General features: G+C 40.9%; 1 protein-coding gene across 1 annotated transcript in view; it reads right to left on the bottom strand.

The window, feature by feature from the left end:
• SIPA1L2 (signal induced proliferation associated 1 like 2) overlaps window positions 1-17,140 on the bottom strand; it is a 254,937-nt gene that overhangs the window by 169,286 nt on the left and 68,511 nt on the right. Inside the window, exons 3-4 of the mRNA XM_064413831.1 lie at window positions 2,054-2,092; window positions 656-761 (exon numbers count right to left, since the gene is read on the bottom strand). The gene's annotated coding sequence lies outside the window, so the exon portion shown is untranslated. The remainder of the gene's footprint in view (window positions 1-655; window positions 762-2,053; window positions 2,093-17,140) is intronic.

The following is a 17,140-nucleotide window of genomic DNA, read 5'->3' as shown; positions in this document are numbered from 1 at the left end:
ATCATTTTCCAAAATATTAATTTATAAAAAAGGTTTAACAGATTAAGAAGACTACAGGCACTGTGCCCACAGCAGAACTAATTTAAAAGACAACAGTATGATTTTCTCAAGACAAACCTCACATTTAATCTCCCCACTTTTTTACAGATACAATACAGAAAAACTGTGAACATTTCAATGAGGCCATTTAAGGAATGAAAAGCTTACATTTCATTTCAGTCTACTTCCCAGAAATTTTGATCAGCACTATCTCCCAGGAAAATCAGGGATACTTTACCTTTTAGATTTTGACATTCTTAGCTGACATAAAAATTAGGTAAAGGGAGGCAAAATATGAAAATATTTGAATTGCAGCTCTTTTAATTTGTTCTGCTGAAAGAATATTTTGGATTCAGTACAAGCCCAAACATAGCAAATAAACTTATGAGGACAAATAATTTTTGTCTGCATGAAGTTTCATAGAAGACATCATAATGAGGAACACAAGACTGCCCTCCTAACTACTACCAGACAAAATCTATCATTAAAAAGCATGAACGGAATTTTTATTGGCAATTTATGTGAGATGAATACAGGTGCCAGTGTAAGTTTTCATTAACAGTCCTTAACTCCCAACTATCAAATTAACAAGGGTTCATGAAGTAAAAGTTCCTACCTTGCAGTCTTTGACTTCTTCTCTGATTGTTACTAGCACCGTCAGGCTAGCCCTCCTGGTCGAAGTACCAGCAAAATGTTTATTTCTAATGATCTGAACAACAAGCCTATTTCCATGGAGATGTGAGAAACAGGAAGTGTTTACTTAATTATGCCTTATTTTCCTGTAAGTAACTTTCCAGTCGTCTAAGATGTTAATTTTTTCAGAAATCAAAGTGTTTGACTGTATCTACAACATCATTTCAATGGTATAAATATTTACCACAGGCATGAGATGATATTTTTTTCCTTTTAAAAGACATTTTGTGGGAAAAAAAAAAAATAAAGCATGCTAAGTGTATAAATTGCATTTGCATATAGTTGATTAATTTATATACATAAAAATTAAAATATAAAATTTATATTTTATACTTATACTTTTATACTTTATACAGCTATACTTCCATTTGAAAACTATTCTGTCATCTCTTAAAAAAATGTCTCAAGCTACCAAAATTGTCTTTAAAATTCTTCAGATCTAAGTCACTAAGCTTTCTGCATAGTCAATGGAGAGAGATAAGAACCCTCAGAAAACAAATTTTATCTTAAAATAGGTGTCTTAGACAAAGGACCTAAGCCATTTTGGAGTTTGCCCTCCAGGCAAGTATGCACTGGACAGCTTATATGAGTAACTCTTAGAAAGCTCAGTTTAACTGAGATGTCACTTGTTATCTGCTTTAAGTGGAATTCACTTCGAGACCACAGTCTCAGCAATATGTTTTCTATTAATTTACTGCAATTTTAGAGGAAGAAGCCAAGAAGCTATATATTTCCATTTATGAGTCAACACAAACTATTTTATCCACAAGAAAAAAAATACACGGGGGATGACTTAGCAACAAATGGTCCAGACAGCATTATATCCAACTCCAGGAAAAAGCCATAATGTAAAGTCTCAGGCCTACTAAGGAAGAAACTAAATAAATAAATTTTTATGAAGTTCAGAAAAAAAAAATCTTTATTTCATTTTCTGTTTTCTATTTGTCATGTTTTCACATTGGTGTCTGTCTGGAACTTGACAGACCACAAAATACTGATCTATTTCTCTGACACTTAAATCTGGAGAAATGCAAAAGGCTGAGATCAGAGGCTTTGCACAGAAGTGACACAAAATGTGCAGATAAAGCCCTTTAGGGAAAGCTCATTTTGCTTCTGTCTACAGCTCCTCTGCACCAGCTCATCCTGACCTTTTCTCCACGGCAGTTTGTGTCACACCTGCGTAAAAACATTCACCTCGGTGTGGTGACTCAGCTGGGAGACATTTCGGGCCAGGCTGTAGTGGAGAGGAGGGTGATTTTTCCCGGGCGCTCACAACTCAGCTCACTTACAAAACTGCCCCTCATTTACAGAGTGCACTTACCTTTCTTCTTCCCTCTCTAGCCCAGCACAGAGTTCCTGTCTGCAACAAGAGAAGCATGTTTTATGTAAATCACTACCCAGTGGAGTCACTCATTATTACTGTAGACAGCTCTAAAGAGAGAAACCCATGACATTTACCAGCAAAAACTGTTAATGAAAATGTCATTAAATAAGTCAATCTGCAAGTCACAAAATGGCCTATTTACCTTTTCTCTTTTCCTGTCTCCCACATTTCTGCATCTCTGAGTATATTTCACTCAAGTCAATCTTTTTTAGTACCAAATTACAGCTTTCCCTGGAGAGAAGCACCCCTTTCTGGCAAGCTAGTCATATTTGAGAGGAGGTGCTATTTAAATATTGTGGAAATGTGTCAGAAACACACTGAGTGGGTATGGGGCTAAACAGGAAGGCCAAGGAAGAGGAGACTACCATCGCTGGCTGGCTGTAGTGAGGCAATTTCCAGCAGCACTGATCTGGAAGGTACAGTGTAGCCCCTGCTTTGCTCTGCATTTTGTAGAGTCCATGACTGAGCCTCTCACTTAGAACTTGCAAGGTCCTCAAGTTTGTAATTCATGTTGTTCACTGGAGTACCTTTCTGGTCACATGTACGTCCTTAGGATCTACTTTGCTGATTCAAAAAGCCTAATCCAACAATTCTGCTAAAAATTTCCCTACTCCTTCAGACCATTTATATCTCATCATAACGGACTATATTAACCCAAAGCAACTGTCTGATAAACTGATAGGATTTGCAATAGTGTCCCTTTTTAATTTATTTCCTGAGGGCTTTCCATTTCCACATCTGAACATTGAGGTTTTCCTTGGAAAAAGGAGCTATTGGTATCAGGGAGACGTCACTCTTGACTGTGTGCACATGGCTCAGCTCACTTTGCTAAGTTATAAAGCAATTCACCTTTCTCCATAATTCTGAGGGCTATCAGGATTTGCATTGTACATATGTGTTTATATTATGCCCAAAAAATTGTGTGAATAAAATCAGTATATTTTATTAAAACACCTACCATATTTATAAAAATACCTAAGATTTTAGGTGCACAGAATGTGATGGAAGTGTCTGTTCAAAGCTCTGGCCATTTTTTTTCTAACAACATTATTGGTCTAATAAAAAATAAAACTCCTCTACTCATAAACCTTTTCTCCCTTCTGACCTGAAAAAGTTATTGCTATAAGAACCTGAAGTCCATAAACACAGGACCATAGAAGGGTTGAGGTTGGAAGGGACCTCTGGAGGTCACCTGGTTCAAATCCCCTGCTCAGGCAGGACCTAGAACTGATTGCCCAGGACCATGCCCAGATGGCTTTTGAATAGCTTCAAGCATGAAGACTTCACTGCCTCCCTGGGCAACCCATGCCAGTGCTTAGTCATTCTCAAATTAAAAGTCTTTCCTGATGTTCAGACAGAGACTCATGTTTAAATATACTGTTTAAAGGGTAAATTGACCCTTATTTGTGCTCAGTATACAACATCCTGGTTGGACAGGACATTCCTTTTCACATCAACTTGGAAACAGATTCAGACTTCTACACTTTTGTATTACAGCCCAGCCATAGCCAAAGGGAAAATTATTAATCTGTTTTTTTCTCGGCATAGTGGCAATTCAACATGATGGCAAAAAAAAAGAAGCATCATTTCCCTATTTTGCAAAGAAGTGGAGGCGCAGAGAGACTGCTACCAGCCTAAGCCTGTTCCTCCTTCCCTATTACTTGGCAAGAAGAAGGAAAGAGTACTGAAAATATTCACACCAGGCAATAATAGACAGCCAGCAATGGGCAGGGAAAAGCAAAGCAAAGCTGTTTCTTGCTGAAGTATTAAGAAATAAATCTGACAGACAGGCAAAATGGAACCCCCATTTCAGGACACTGCTCCTTTTGGCTTTGAAACCTGCATCCATTTTGGCCACTAGCACATCCTGACTGCTGTGGGATTCCCATGGGACAGACAGCAGTGCTGTGTGATAGCCATAGTGATTTGCCATTGACTGTTCCCGTATCCAGCTGCTATTTATTGTGCAGGACACATATAACATTTTGCCTAGGTGGATGTATTTCACTGTCATGCCTGATCAAAAATGTTACCTCTGAGCAATCTTAGCTTGAGAGAACCCCAAGCAGTTTCATAAGCAAGAAGTCACCTCAAGGCGACACTTGAGAGGAACAGCATTAAAGTGTACTCATCTCTCTTGTGTCCCTGGCCTCTTCAGAAGTTCACAAACAAAGCCTAGCTCTGCTAGCTAGTACTCAGAAGGGGAAAGAACCCTTATGCCCTTGTTCATGATGTATCAGCACTTCCTAAGTAGAAAACTAACTAAAAATGCTGACTCTAGGCATGACCACTAGAGTTTTGAGAAAAGATAGCTAAGTAAAAGATTTATTTTAAGGATATTTAAGTAAAGACAAAAGCATGTAAACTAGCTTACATGAGCTCACTCTTTCTCAAACCCAAGAAGAAGCCAACAGCACAGAAATGACACTACACGTGTGATCTCAAGGCACAAAATAGTTTAATTGCACATGGAATAGTCATACACCCATACACACATATAGGCAATTCCCCTAAGCAATGCAAGCTGCAGTCCCCCAAGGATTTTCTTTCAACCCCAAGGAAATGCCAAGGTACGGAGCAGAGATGCCTGAGCCAGCTTCAGAGCCAGCAAAAGCAGAGGGAGCACAGCATCTGCTGAAACACCTCTCTGACACAAGCCAAGTGCACATCTCCCAGATGCAGGATCGAGGCACCATGCCATCTCTGCACCACCTTGCCCAGAGACAGCCTTAGTGAGGGGAGAAGGAAATGCTCTCCCCTTGAATCTGCTGCATGAAGGCAGTCCCTCTGAAATATTCTTCTGGTCAGCACTGCTGAGACCACACTTTATTGCTCCTTGATTCAGCCTGCCTACATCCTCACCGTTCCACTTAAACTGATTTTCCCCCCATTAGTACAGTATCCACAAGCAGACAGGCAGATTAAATTCTCTTTAAGCTTTCTCCTGCTAGGCTTATTCATACAAGTGAGACTCAAGCAGCATCTTATAGCCCTCAGTCAGCTCTGCATCGAAATCAGGAACACAAATCCTGATAATGGGCTGCAGCCAGCAGCCAAAAATGGGTTAAGTGAGTCTCTTGGGCAAAATGAAAAATGCCACTTCTCAGTAACTGAGATAGGATTTGTCTTGAGCAAAAACACTTGGGATGGGGCTGCCAGTGTTATTTATGTCCTCAGTATGACAAAGAGTTGAAGGGAAGAATTTGTTAAAGATTCATCAACCTTTCTCATTTGTTTAAGAGCTGGGAAATCCCAGAAAGGAGTCCTCTAAGCAGACCTCTGCTGAAGGCAGAGGAGAGCTCTTGGGGGAGAAAACAAGTGAGGCAGTTTTCTTGGGAGCAAAAAGAGCTCAATTTTTTCAGATGGTATCAATTTTCTCCTTTCCCAACCAGGTCAGCTGAAGCATTCCTGGTCTACGCTGTGCCAGAGGTCATCACAGACACTCGAACAGCCTCTGCTTTTACAGTTGATAGAATTTTTATATCTACCCACATGAATCCCAGTAAATACAACAAAATTACCCTTTGTAATCAGCCAGCCCAAATGCTTCTACGGCATCAAATACTCTGTTAGATTTCTCTTAATTCACTGTATTAAAAAAGGGGAGAAAATAGCTATTTCCTCTCATTTTTAATCCACATGGGAAGTGTAAATCTCTCATGCTTCAGAAATTTTACTACACAGTGCACCAGGGTCTTGTAATCCAAAGTCCTCTAAAAAGTTAAGATATCAAAAATGCTTATCAAATACTAGCAAGCCATATGAAATGGACAACCCTAGGGAAAAAAAAGCATATTTGGAAATCTACTAAAAGCAGATTTCAGTCTAAAATACAGTAAAATTAATTTAATTTTTCTGAAAACTTTGAAATCCCAATGTTGTCAAACACCTAGATGTAGTTCATAAAGTTTTTCAATTAACCATTTTTTCATCAGAAAAAATGGCAAGTGACTGAAACAAGTGCATTCTGGAGGCAAACACAGCAGCATTACCAAAACTTTTATCAGAAAAGATTTTTCATCTCTAGGGTGTGATTTATGATCAAAACCCAAGAGAGGCTTGGGATCAACAATAGCCTAAAGTCCTGGGCTCTCACAGACCTGAACTTAGGACCCCTGTGTACTAGCCAGGCACTATAAATCACCAAGTTATCAACTAACTACCAAAGCCAGCCTCTTTCACAGGTTGGCACCATTCCATTTAGCATTTAAAAAAAAGAAAAATAAGAAAACCAAATTTTTTTTGAAGGATATCCTTAATATTTCTGTGGTCAGAGAACGTTTCTGGAATGTAGGAGGCTGGCAATGTTTAATCTTTTTCACCTGATGTGAGCTGACTAATGAACCGTTGGCTGTGCTAACTGAGGATCTTTCTTTCTTCGTTTTTTTCCATATAGAAGGAACTTGGTTTCAGCGCCATGTGGAACAAAATAAAGGGCTTGGGGATTTTTTAAACCTCAGAGTTGTGTACAACTAGAAAATCCTCTCTCACCCAGCTGTCAGAGATGACTCATCCCTGTGAGATGGCCATAGTTTTCTTTTGGGAACACCCAACAGCTTCCAAGTGAGCAGCAGTGCAGCACATAATGGACGTGGCCTGAACTGGAGTGGTTTCCAAATCAAGCCCAGACTAAATGAAGCTACTAGGAGTTTGGGAAGAGAGATACACTTTTAATATGGACATAGAGGGAGAGAGCTGTATGAGCTGAGAATTGCAGGGTTTTTACTTAGTCTTTTTACCAGGGCTCTTCTGCTTCATGTGCAACCAGGATCTGGATTCAGGAAGAAGGCAGGTTTTTAAGGCAGCCTGCTTTGGATATAGGCAATGAAATGAAACACTTGCTGTAGAGCAAGAACACAGTTTTGCAGATGGGGTGAATCTAGGTCCCATTTTAGCTTTAAATCAACCTTGGGATGTAACAGTTCATTCTAGTCCAGTGCCCCTGCTTTCACCTTACCACAGGTTAACTGGGGGCCATCATACAACCAGTTATTGTTTCATGTAACCTGCAGTAAAACTACCTGTCTGGATCACTGCACACTTATATATCAATAATAGGACGTGATTTAGGAGTCCTTGGTCCTCTGTTTCAGATATGAAACTGCAATGAAGCATATCCACCATGTCAAAAGCTGCTCTTAGGGCCAGGATTTGGACAAAGTGGTGTTTACCCAGAATATTCAAGCTTCACGTATCCAAACCAGCTGTTTCAGAGTTGTGGCATTGCAAATACAGTCTGCTTACATACATACATATGTGCACATTCAGCTAAGTGAAGTGGAAACAACTGCCTGCTGCCAGGAATTTTTACCTGTGAGCATCCCAGGATGGCTCAAGAGATGAGCAAAAGAAGCAAGCTACCTTCCACAGGGCACTAAGGTATATGTGCAGTCCAATTTGCTGTGGTTTCCCTCTAGAGCAGAGCTGGAGGACTGTGTAGCATTAAACTTCTCATAACTCTTTCCAGATTATCTGAAATCTCCTCCTTCTCCTTAAGCCCAGGCAAACCTCTCCCACCACAGGCCCTGAGAAAGTTGCCTGTGGTCAAGTCTCAGGTCCCATCATCTCCATGAGGGAAATGTCACTTCTCTTGCAACCACTCAGGGCATTTCATGCCTGGATGTATACTGTCACTCCTCTCCCTTCACTCTTTTACACCTTTTACATCTTTTCTCAAGCAGTCCAAGACAGGAAAAAAAAAAAAAGAAACCAGCAACTTTATTAAAACTATATTAAACTCTCTGCTTCACCTGTAGCAGGAGTATATTCTACTGGGAATGTATTCCCTTTGCAGCTGCACAATTCTATAGGATAGAATGAAATCAAGTCCCCTTCAAGCAAAAATGTACCTAGGTATCTAGGGATCTCCTGAAAATCTCCCACTTATCACAGCACTGAAATAGGTGGAGAGCTGAGAGAAAACAAAATGAGAGTAGTTGCTAAACTACCTTTCCCAGTCAGTGCCCACCTACATCAGCTCCACAGAAGAGCATGCAGCTGTCCTAGCATTCCTCCAGCAATTACTTATCCTTTTCTTGAAGACTTCAAATGTCTGAAGGCACACACCATCCCTTTGAAAAGCTAGTGATAGTTGTCCTTCTCCTTTTTTTCTTCCAAAATAACAGTTTTAGACTGGCTCCCAGAAACACAAAATACCATTTTTCTTCTGAAAACTTCTAAATAACTCCTAAGACCTGCGAGTTGGGCAGAAATTCTCTGGTATGTAAATGGTGCTGCCTTTATTTCAGGTGTGCTGGCTGACAGCTGACACATACAGACAGCAAATATGAAATAATACAACTATGATTACCTGCACATAGAATTCAGCTTGTGGCCATCATCAAAGTAGATAAAAGCCTCATGTCCTATTTGGAGAGACAGGTAAATAGATTCAGCTTAAAATATGAATGCCAAGCATCTATAATATTTCCTGTGTGACAGATTGTATGTGGTTGTACATATGTGTATGACAGACAGTGCTGGAATATTTTAAACACTGAACTGCTGCATAAAATGATTGGTAAATTAAATAGTCATTCATTAGTTACCATAGTGATGCAGGTGCAAAGAAGGAATGGGGTGGGACAGACACATACACATACACAGAACAAATGCTGACAGAAGCACAACCCTGCACTGATTTTTTGTTAATATACTTTTATCTATTCAATTGCCCTAGGTGCAAGATTTTTTTCTATATTCATTGCAGTTTCACCTGCCTGCAAAGGGAAGTGACACATGCTCTGATACAGCCTCACAGAGTCAAATCCTGAGCTGGAGCAAATTGATGTAGCTCTATTGACTTTGGCAAAGAGCAGCCAGTTTACAACAGCTGGGGAATCTGGCAAAAAAAGAGCACCTAATTCTTTTTCACTTCTGCAGCAGCTAAATACTACTGCATCCTCTGCTACTTTATAACTTCTTGCAGCAGGGCTCTCCAATAAACAACAGAGGGAAGCTGGCATTCTCAAAGCCAGCTAGCAGGTTTAGGCGTGCACCTGTCACTGATTTCAGCTCTACAGCTCAGTCTTGAGAATCTCATCAATAATCCCTTTGCTGCTGATAACAGACACAGCATGGGGTTAAGAATATCATAAAATCATACAATTTTATGGCTTGGATATGACCCTAAAGATAATTTAGCTCCAACACTCTTGCGTAGGCAGGGACACCTTTCCTCTAGACCAGGTTGCTCAGAGTTCCATCCATCCTGTCCTTAAACACTTCCCAGGAGGGGGTATCCACAGCTTCTCTGTTCCAGTGCCTGCTCAGGTCAGGTTTAAGCAGATGTACCAGCTTGCCCAGGCCCTGAGTCCTCCTGCTCCCAGGTATCATTGCACTCACGTGTGTTTCCTGCAGCAGCCATGCAGGAAAGCTGAAGCATCTATATCTGCAGGAGGCTAAACAAGAGAGAAAGATGACTCTGCCCTCCTTTGGGTCACTGGCAAACACATCCATGGTCACCTGCCTGGTGACACTGCTAAGTGACCAGCCTTCTGAAAGGCCCAAACTTCTCAATTTATTTTTGTACATGTATTTAGGTACAAGAGAGTGAACCAGTAGATTGAAAATGTACTGAGGCTAATGTCAACACCCGGGCTAGAGATTGTCCCCAAACCAGGACAAACTGCTCCATCCCTGCCCTTTGCCATAAATCCCCTCACCCCAGGCAGTGGCAGTAGGCACTGAGCCCCTGAGTAGATGAGCACCTGGCCTGCTACCCTGCACAGGAAAGCAGCAATGAATGGCAGTTCACACTGAAACACCAACACTAGCACCTGATGCGCCTACAGATCTCTTGGTTTGTTTCACCACCACTTACTTGTTGGTGATGTCCTATGATAGAGGAATGGGGCTAATGACTGGGACAGTAATAGCTCAGATGAAGCAAACACAGGGGCATTAGAGCACATATGTCAGAAATGGAGTGGCCTTAGAACAAATCTCACATCCTGAGTTTGTTGTTTTTTCTTGGAATGGATTGGCCCTGCTCTGGACTGAAAACCCAGAAAAGCACCAGGAGCTCAGGCCTGTGGCCCACCAGAGCCCAAGACGTGGCATTTTCCAGTGCAGGAGGGACTGATAAGAGACTGAGCGAGTCGAGTTACACCCACGACAAGGACTTTCTGAATTTGCCATCTCTTCAGAACAGCGAGGGGTTTTATTGTTTAATGTTATTAATTTTTTATGTTTGTAAACACTTCGTTTGTTAAATAAACAGGTTTTTTACACTTTTCTCCAAGGAAGTATTTTCCCGAACCGGTAGGGGGAGGGGCCGTTTGAATCTGCTTTCTAGAATGACTCCTTTGGAGGTTTCCTCCCAAATTTGCCCCAAACCAGGACACTCACAATACCTCAATATTTCTATCCTAAATGGTTGTCAGTGACTACTACATCAGCTACCACTAATCATTAGGGCCAAATAAGCACATTGTGAGAATGAAGCTGGGCATCTTCCTCTGAGCTGCGTTGTCCAGATCCCCATGGTGAGATCAGACATTCCCCAAAATGCAGGACGGAAGGGAGACAGGTTGAGATCCATTCTCCCTGGTCTAATTCAGTGCTGTAAGGAAGGAAAGCCATAGAAGAATTAAGGAAGCCCCAAAATATGCAGTGATTATCCTTACCACCAGTGGTGTGAGAAGCAGCTGCAAGTACCCACATCATCGCCCAGCAAGCACTTGCAGACAAGCCCCAAGCCAGAGGTGTGAAATTCTGCACAGTTCAACTAAGGCTGTTGGAATATAGCTGAGGAAAGGACACTATTTTCTAGCAGCATGAGCTAGACACTGAGAGCAAAGCAGTCTTGCTGCACTTTGGATTTTAATTCAATCCCTGTTCTTACTCTATTAGCCTTAGACGTTTGCTCAGTAATGTCTTAAATCCCTCAGCATCACATAAATTTCATTTAAAGACCCAGCGCTCTCCAGCCCCTTAGGTAAGATATTAAATCTGCTTGAGCATCTTCAATATAGTAAATAGTCACCATCTTTATACAGAAACTGTTTTGATGGGGTCTTATCTGGAGGCAAAAGAATCAGTATTAAGCTCTTACCTACTTCAGTGAAAAAAATAACCATTGTGAGCTGCAAGAAGAGAAAAGATTATGTTTACAAATCATATTTTTGTTATATTTTAAATGATTGTAAAGACTCTATATGCAGTCAGACTCCTGTAGGCAGACCCTTTGCAGCCCAAAGTTTGCATTTTTAAATTTCTGCTATATGTGTAAGTGGCTAACAGCCTCAAAACTGCCTCTTTGCACTCACAGCACTCAGAAAAGGACAAAACCCTGAAAACATGGTTTGTCTCCTCTCTCACTTCCACAGGTACTAACTGGCAGTAACACTGCTGAATACAAGAGGAAAGAAATATCTCCCACATACGGCTGCAGCTGCTCTGCCCACACTGCCCTTTAGACACCATCACTCCCTGGGGACATGGGACCTTATGGGCCTTTTACAAGGACTCACACCTCTAGCAGAAAATCCTCCTTTCCCCACAGCAGCAGATTAAGTGGCTTCCTGTTTCCCTTTGCAGCAAAGCAAGTGCCTCTCCACAGCCAGGCTCCATCCATAGGACTTGCTGCTCTCCTCAGGCACCAGCAAAGCTGGTGCAGTGAACGTTCCTTCCCCTTTGCAATGTGTCCTGTGCTCTAACCCTGCCGAGCTGGATAATGGAAGCACATCTGGGGAGCACACTGACCTTGCTACGGTTAATGATACAACCACAGAAAGCATGTTTTATACACATATGGATTATAATAATTGTTTGAGAGAATAACACAAGCAACATATTACAAATTTGCTTTCTGTGTGCTTCAGCAAGGTTGTTGTCACCATCCTGTCCAGGTAGCACACAATCTCTGATCCTGAGGGATGCAATGCATTCCACAGAGACTCTGTATATAACTGTTAAGCACACTTAACACCAACACACACTCTACAGCTGACTGTAAACCCTAAGGCACTGCTAGGTGCCCCTCCTGCAGCTTTGCAGCATTCAGGGAAGGGAGTGATGCGGTTTCGGCATGGCATGTGTCTTGCCTTTGACTTCCCAGCCAAATGGTGAGCTACTGATTGCAGGTGTTTGGCAGCAAGAGGCCTTCATGTGAAGCGAGTGAGGCATTCATTCACTGCTGAGGAGGCAAAAAAATAAAAAGCGACTAAAACAAGAGATTTCTCTTCCCATTCAAAACCCAAGGAAGGAGGGGGTAGGGCACTTCTTGACATCTTTACTTGTTAGTCCTGTTTCTGGATCTTTTCAGTAGCGGTCACGACTTTTTAATGTTTTTTTGTGATGAAAGCCTTTGACAAGAGCATGTGTCACAGAAAGTGCAGTGGTGAGCCATGGCTTTCATATATATGTTAACCAGCCTTTATAGCATCACAGAGCCTGGGTGACAGAAGAGTAATTCAGTTAAGCTGCAGCAAAGTACACGAATTCTGTACTGCACATCAGAAGGCAGAGGAGCATGGATCCGAAAGGTGAACAGCCATGGAACAGCCAGCTCCAGGGTGTCCCACAGCATCTGGTTAATATGGAAATGCCTCTGTTGGAAACACATGGGACACACGCTTCTGGGGATGCTGCTGCTGGGACTGCTGTGCTGGCAAAGCATGCTGTGAAGAAAAGCCTTTCCAGCCAGACAATTGTATATATGCATAAGTTAATGTTTAAATGAGAATTTGGGACAGGCTTGGGTCACTGAAGAATATCAAGTTTTAGACAGCCACAAGCAAAATTCACTCAGAGACATAAACAAAGTGAATTTGCCTATCCTTCTGATAATGTCCTTCCCACTGCCACCTCCCCCTCCATGTAAGAGGAATCTCTGACTGGTGTAAATCTGCCTTTGAATGAAATTCATCCCTCTAAACTTCTCAGAAGTTGTTTTGAAAATCTTTCTTTAAAAGTCCTGGTTTTCACCAAGGTAACAGTTGTCTTACTTGAAAATTACAATAGACTCAGTATCTGTTCCCATTTGCAGTCTCTAAGAACAGCTACTGCATAAATGCAACTATTCTTTCTTAGTTTTTTTAATTTAGTGCTTTCTACAGTGGCTTAAAAATAATCATCTACTCTAACATGGAATTTTGAGATCAACAGAATAGAATGGTATAAAATCAAACATTTCTGAATAGACCCATTTATTGGACTTCTATTTCTAGACCTCAATTAGGGTAACATAATTTGTAAAATGGTGAACAGGTAATCAAATTGCAATCAGCAAATCTTTTAAAAAATGAGACTGAGAGAAAAGATTTAAACAACAAGCATTACAGATAGGAGAAGAAAAGAAATTCACATATACAGCCCCATGGGAAAATGTAGATGTAATCAATTCAGGGGAAAATTTAATTAAAACACTGAGCAATGGGATGGGGGACAAAATACAGGTATATAGGAAATCTTTGAGAAATACTTCAGCGAGAACACAGTAAGGTTATTATTATTCTGCTCATACAGCTCTAAGTAATCTGTATACATGCATCATACCACTAATGGGGAGAAAAATAATTTTGTCCTGCTACCCAAGCAACTCCCAGCTTAGAGGTGTTAAAAGAGCATAACAACTTCTTGAAAACATGCCAAATATTTCTGTGCCTATCCCCAAAATAGTAGCTGGTTTATCAGTTCTGCTTTATTTAAATCTTAACTCCTCACTGTCCTGTCACATAATTTTGTTTGAAAACAGCTTAGAAATTATAATGATAATTACAAAAGAGGGGGAGAAAGACAATGGACAGTCAAAGTTTTCTTTAATTAAATCCTGCTATTGAGCTCCATGGAAAGAAAACTAATTAAGTAAGGCACATAATTAATTATTAAAGACAATCTTGTAACTCATAAGAAACATTAAGTTAGTGTACAGTATAAATAGCAAGCTATGTAAAACTGCATCAACACTTATACACCTATTATAATCCTAAGATTTTACAGCTCTCATAGAAAACATTTGGGAAATGTCAGCCACTGAAACATAGTGTGAGGAAAAGACATAAAACACAACAAAAATGGAAAAGAGTCTGATGTCATCCAGAAACTGTTATATTTTATTCAAAAAGCGTGCAAATATCAAGCATAAAATGCCAAGAAATAAATAACTTAAACCCTTCGTTGCAAAACACAGATTATATACTGCAATTCATTTATTGGACTCTTTCTGCCAGCACACTGCAGCACATGATGGTCCAGATCCTCAGCCAGTGATAGTTGTTACAAACCTGTGGCTCAACTCAAATACTGGCACTGCACACAGGAATGCTGAGAGTGGACCAAACAACACATAAACAGCCCTACACCAAGAGCATGTGGAGCTGCCAGGTGGGACAGACATCTCCGGCCATCTGAAAAGAGCACACATCACCTTTCAGGCAATGCTCCATGTTCAGAGGATGGCGAAGCAAAAAAATTCAGTGCTTCAAATTTTCATTCGAGCAGAGAACATTTTGTCAGGAGATTAAATGTACATTTTGTCACTTGTAGTAGGGAGAGTGAGAATATGTTGGAAGATTTTCACAAGGCTGGTTGGTTCTGCCAAATGTGTGAGGTCACTCCACAGCATGCTACTCCCTGGGGACTCTTGCAGCGCAGAAACAAGTACAGCCAGTGGTCTCAGGCCTCTACATAGTGGACTTCTGTGGTCACTGCCCAAAAGATAAACAGCTCCTATCCATCACTACTACTCCTACAGATCGCTAGCTCCTCAGTGTACGACTTCCCTATCCTTGCCTGGTATGTCTGTGCCTTTACAGGGGCCTCCAAACCACGCTGTAGCGTGCAGCTGCAAGAGGAGGGAATTTGTGGATGAAAACTATCCCTGCCCACATCAAACCCATTTTCCAGATAAATAAAGAGCTGTCTAAAGAGTAGCCACCAAGATTTTCAGATAAACTAGAAAAAAAAAATCCCAACCCTAATTTCAAAACGGCTTTGGTGCTGTACACCTGTGATTCCTGCACATGTACTGGAGTTCAACACCTCTATAATTAAAACTGGCCTGTGCCCTTATTGTACAAGGACAGGGAGCTTGGTGATGGGCTGGGGGCAAACCTTGAGGCTAGGCAGTGAGAGAGCTGTCAGAAGGAGGAAATAAAAGTGAAAAACAAGAACTCTATCTCCCTAAACTCTCAGTGAGTTCCATGCTGTCCTTGTAACACTAGGAGGTAAAACATTTCAGGCAGAAATGTAGATTTCTAAGTTGAGAGTGTTCCTTCAAAACTCCGTGTTACGATGATAATGAAGTGTCTCTTGTTTGTGCTTTCTGGGAAAAGGCTTCCAACATTCAGAAGGGAAATGAGAGAATTTGTAAAGACAGATGAAAATGTCTCTCATTGATAGATGGAAGGAAGACATTGTTCTGTTTTGTTAAAATGGCCTCTATAAGACATTCATTGCCCATCAAATGATGTATTAATTATTGATAGGGAAAAACCAGCAGGCAGTACTGCACTCAGTTTGACTGAGGAGGGGCAAACATCCTGGCAGGTAACACCAAATGCAGAAAGTGCCTGATGCACAGGAAGCTGTTCCAAAGGCAAAATTATTTTTAAGGTGAAATTTCTACATGAAAGGATTACACTTGTAAGAATAAATCCTGCTGCTCTCTCACTCCTGCCTTCTCTGAGTAAATGTGTATGCTAAAGGGCTTTTACTTCAGCTGAAATGGTGTATCACGCCAGCATGGTTTTTAAGCTTGTATTCTAGGAAATTGCTAGGAAAAAATAAGTAAAAAGTTAAAAACAGTAAAAAAAGAACAGCAAAAACTCTAACAGTTAACAAGAGTTATATTATAAAGCAGAAGAAATGTAAATATATCAACTATATACAATATATACAACGTAAATATATCAAATATTTGCTGGAAGCTAGCTGGAATTATGGATGTGGTGGAAAACCCACTGTCAGATTTTGCTTAATATCAGATTACAGTTCAGTGTGTTATGGGTTGTGTGTTACAGACACCTCCTAAGAATTTATGTCTAAATATAAAAAACTCATTACACCAGCTATATATTGGAAATTTCACCAGTGTGGCAAGAAGTTCAGCTGAATAAAAAGTGAAGGTGTATGCTGTGTGTGTGCTGGATAACCAGTGCACATTGCCCAGACTGAGATGTGTTTTGAAGTTCACTCCCAAGACAACACTGGGAATGGTGTTTTTTCCAACGTAGAAACTCCTTCTATCGATTTTCTTCCTCCATTTAAAGAAACCACTTACCTACCACATTTCAAAGGAAAGGGTCCATCCTGCAAAAACTCTTGTTTTTCTGCTGTTGCTTTCCCTGGGTCTCAGTAGGGGTGCAGCTACACACTTGAATATGTATGCAGCAGGCCAGCACATTGCTCATCCACTGCAGAGACAAAATCCCAGCAGGCAGGCAGGCAGGCTGGTCCTACTGCTAACAGCCACTGCAGAATAAAAGATTCTGAAGTGCTAATGAAAGCCCTGCTGAAGAAACCAAAGAACTTTTCAGACCCCATTACAAAGTAATCTGTAATCAGATGTATAATTACACATCAGGGTTCACTTAAGAAGTCCTACCAACCTCTGGCCTTCCTGTCCTTCTCTTCACCCTAAAATCTTTCTTTTTTTTCCTTTCTCTTTTCTTCTTTTCCTACACAAACTGTGTTTTTGGCCCTTTGAGTAGATTTACAAGTTCTACTCCTGACCTACTTTTCCATTGTTAGTCCTGCAGCTCTTGTCAGGAAACTTGGCAGAACCAAAAGGTTTAGTAGCAAAGCACCAAAGTCCCCTAATGAGCTACACCAGTGAGCAAACCTTCCCTAGCCTCACCCTGCCCTTGTTTCAGTTCCTTTGTTATTCAGGTCAGGAGCAAACTCTCAAAGGAAGAAGCCTGATCTCCCTCATGGAGTAAAGACTCTAGAACTAAGCCCTTGAATTTAACCAGAACAGTGGTCCAAAGAGGACCCTAGGAGCAAGAAATTACATTTTTAACGTTTAGGGAAGAAATCAAACTCATTTGTCTCATTTGGAGACTTACTGATTTGAGCAGAAAT

This window comes from Passer domesticus, chromosome 3, assembly GCF_036417665.1.
Source record: "Passer domesticus isolate bPasDom1 chromosome 3, bPasDom1.hap1, whole genome shotgun sequence".
Lineage (NCBI taxonomy): Eukaryota > Metazoa > Chordata > Aves > Passeriformes > Passeridae > Passer > Passer domesticus.
Note: the sequence above shows the minus strand (reverse complement) of the source record. Positions and strands in the feature narration are given on the sequence as shown.